Genomic DNA, 4,325 nt, shown 5'->3' on the forward strand with positions numbered 1-4,325 from the left:
TTTTTCTGGAGGTCGCTCACTCTTCAACTATAGTTTCCTGCGTGTTGGACTCGCATTTAAGTGCCTGAGGAGAGAAGCACGCAAGCCTCCAGTTGGAAATTAATGTCTCTGAAAAGGGAGGGGGAAAAAAAACAGCAAGAGGAGTTCTTTTTGCTGAAAAATAGGAATGAGAGAGAGAGAGAGCGCGCGTGCATGGCGGCGGCGGCGGACGTCACCCCAACACCACCTCAGTATCAGCAGACCAGATGGCAGCTCCACCAGATAGATAAGGCGGAGGACATCCGGTCCCCATATTTAATCGACGTCCGCACGTTTCGATACTAGGTCACTCAGGTGGAATCTTAGTTTCATTCCAACAACAAGCAAGATGTATTCTCGAAAGGTGCATGAAAAAGCAAAGAAAACTATTTGGATATTGTTGCGCTAAAATTCGGCTTGACCATATTAAATGAAATGGTAATTATCTTGCTTGGAATTATGCGTTCGCCCTGAAAATAAAATAGGAGCCATTAAAAATCACAAGATTTTATCTGCCAGAGAACCTCTGTTGCCTGAATCAGACAAAAAAAAGAAAGGATTTTGGGGGAATAATAGAGGCTTGAGAGAAAGTAAGAGAGCATAAGAGTATATGTACCTAGAGATCTCTCAAATCCGATATTCATAAAATGAGGGCATAGAGCCGTTACTCAAAAAAGTCGAGCAGGTTCTAACCATCGGACGCGCAATAACTGTATAATCGTATATGCAATAATGGCTTAACTTGCCCTTCAAAGTCAATCGTATATGCAATAATCGACATAGAGCCGTTAGCTTTTGAAGGTGCTTAGCTTCCTATAAATGTTCGAAGTTGCAACCGTTCTTTTAATAAATTTTAACTGTGTTAAATACGATTTGAATCGAAGATGCGTAGCTTGTTGTCATTTATTGGTCGGCCTGGCCGGTTAGTTTGGTCAGACGCTCTAGTTGGCAGCTCGATTGACTGTTCAGATCGACAGCTCGATGGACTATTCAGATCGATAGCTCATATTGCATCAAATACCAGCAAGAAAACGAGCATTGGTGGTCAAATTACATTTCAATTACACTATCCATCATCACTTCAATCGACCACATGCGCTTCAACAAAAACTTCACTACATCGACGTATCACTTAAGTGGAGTAACATTATAACTCAACAAATTCGCATGAATCTCATCACACACCTAATGTCATAGGGCATGTGGAGTATTTTGTGCGTCTGAGTAGCGTCTCCAGCATGATTATATAAAAAATTAGAGATTCACAGTATGATATAAAGGAGCTAAATAGATGAGGAGCTGAACTAGGGTTGGTAGGGCCCATCAATATGGATAGTGGTGGACGATTGAATCGTAGGGATGGAGTAGAGACACGAATGTTAGAATAGGTGTTTTTTTTCATTAAAATTCATGTTTGATTCTCCCTGGATACTATTATGTGTTTTCAGAAAAAAAACCTTAGACATTTCTTTTGAGTTTTATGGCGCATGGAATGGCTTTTGTTATACTCTCATTTGATGTTGTGTAATAATTGTGGAAATCTCGTCCTAATTGTTTGGAATTAAGAGTTGCAAGTAAAGCTAAAGTAATATCTAAATCTCGTGCTTACACTGTTTTCAATTACATCCCTTATTTAGTCCTGCATGGATTGGAACAGGCACACAACACGAGACCTGTTTGGTCTTATAGAACAAAAATATGAATACGATAGGAACCATAATTGTTATGTGAATGTGTTCTCATGGGCATGATTTGTTTATTGACTGAAGCTAAACAAAAACAAATTTTGAATAGCTCCCATAGTTGGGTGTGCAGCTGATCATCATGGGTTCGATTTAGGCACAGAAAATATAAACTAGGTCCGAAGCCTGGCCCACGAACAGTTCTAGTTGGGTGGATGGCATAACCCTATAGCTAGCTAGTTTTAATCCCTCCCCTCTTCCTTATTTCTAGACCTACTATGGATATGTCAAGTGAATGATGATATACCTCGGATCCAACAGTTGCTGGATAATAAAACCAACCAATAGCTGCTCGTCATGTGGCCTTCACTAAAAGCACAATAAAGTCATTTAAAACTCTTCCAATTATGCGCACATCTATCTCACTCGATGACGAGTACCGACTCTCACTTTATAGAACATGTATCTAGAGGGCCTTCGAGTATGCTTATTTTTATAGTTACACAATTTTTACTCTCTCTCAAGCCTCCACTATTTTTAAAATATTTTTGCATGACTTAGTCAAAATTCTTGATGAAGGATGAGTGTAATTGTGAGGATGTAGCCCACTTAGCCAGTTATGAAGTATGATATACAGGGAGTTTTTTTTTAAATTTTTTTTTTTTGGGATGAGGCAGCATGAGTCTAGAATAAATATAGCCACTAGCATCTGTATTCAGCATGGATACTGGGTGGACCGAATCCCAAATAACTGAATCTGAATGCTTGGTAATATAAAAGGCTATTCATTTCCTACACTACACTATTCGCCTTTTTATTGGGGTGGCACTCCTAGAGTGGGTCAGTAGATCAGAGAGCCAACTATCATATCATGAGTTTTCTTCAATTAGAAAAACTAAAAATGTAAGGGGAATGATTGTAAGGACAAAAGTGACCCCTTTTTTATGTTTTCCCTTGTCAAATCTCTCTTTGGCTCCTCCTCAAAGAACTGATTGATTATTTTACAGTAGAAATATAATATTTTCTCCCGTAACAAAATAATATTATTCTTTTTAATAAACTTCTAGAAAAATAACATTATTGTTTACAACTTAACAAAGTAATCAGCCTTCTATTTGGACATGTGGAAGTGGATTAGAAGTCTTTTTTTTTTTTTTATGCATATTGTTGATTAAAGCCTATATATGTAATAAATAGCTAATTGATAGCAAAATTACTGCAAGATAAAGTATTATTTCTTCTCTCTACTCAAATCTGTCCCTCAACAAACCCCAAAAGTATTATTTCTTTGATTGAGCTCGAGCATTATAAAAGTTCAAAAACTCATAATTGGAAGTTCCATAACTTATGCCACATTATATATATCTTTTATTATTTTTTAATATGCCTACTTGTGGGCGTCACCACCTATTAATCATGTGTCACATTCCCACCTATGGCCCAACAAATCAAACATCATTAGGATTGAAGCCTCTAATTATAGCCGATTGTAATAACACATTGGACAAGTGCCATTGACACGCATGGAGTTAAAGTTAATAATTCCCGGTGCCAACCATTACCTATTTCGTTTGTATATGTTAATTAGAGTAGGCTTCATCTATTGAACTGGCTTTTTCCTGGCATTTCTTTCATTTTGTGAATGTTGGAATTGTTGGGCATGATTTCCGCTCACTGTTTGGATCGCAACTGTAGATGTTAAAGAAGATCGAGATGCAACAAATCCTATGATTTTATCCCCCTTTCCAACATTTCTAATTTTCAGATGCTGATGCATTGTTAGTCTCTCAATTTCCTGCCTCCAGGATTCGGAACACAGAGATGTACTCGCAAGGATGACAAACACAGAGAAATGGAAGTCCTTGCCTTGACCATCATGTGGATGACCCTTTGAGAAGCTATTCCATGGTTGCCCAGTAATATTCTTCCAAATTGAACTTTAGCAACGAGGACTTTTTCATCTATTCATTATTCTGTTGCTGAATGTAAATAATTCTAGAGTCAAATTGCCCATTCTACCCAAACTCAAACCATGTAGGGGTGTATAAGTTAATTCTACATGCTCACTCACAAATGCAACCTTCTATAGCATTTGTACACGCAATCATTCTAAATGTATCAGGTAATTTCTGAGGACTTTTTTGGGATATTCCTGTGGAAATATGCATCAATAACCTATAGGAATTGGACTTGTTGACTCACTTAGCTCACACTTTTCTAAGAGTTCGCCCAAGCTCTAGTCTATAGCCTAGCCTGTGGGCTTATTAGTCTGTGCGAAGGATAAAAAGATCCATAGAACTTCTGTTTTTTCTCTCTCACAGCATTGAGGCTAAATGGATGTTGGACTAACATGGAGCTACCTAAATGGCCCATATACTGTGTGATCCATAAATTCAGCTGAAAATCCAGCCCAATCCTGCTGGATTTCGCACGCACACCCGAAGAGGCGAAGACCATGTTAACATCATCGTGGAAACAGCGGGCCATCATTAGGCTGGGAGGATTTATGAGGCGGGCCTGTTAACAGCCCAGATACACGTGTGGGTCGCACGCGTCTCCCGACCCAGGGTAGAATAAGCGGGAGCCTATAAATGGGCCAGAAAAGAGAAGAATCCCGTTGGGCTA

This window comes from Phoenix dactylifera, chromosome 3, assembly GCF_009389715.1.
Source record: "Phoenix dactylifera cultivar Barhee BC4 chromosome 3, palm_55x_up_171113_PBpolish2nd_filt_p, whole genome shotgun sequence".
NCBI classification, from domain to species: Eukaryota; Viridiplantae; Streptophyta; class Magnoliopsida; order Arecales; family Arecaceae; genus Phoenix; species Phoenix dactylifera.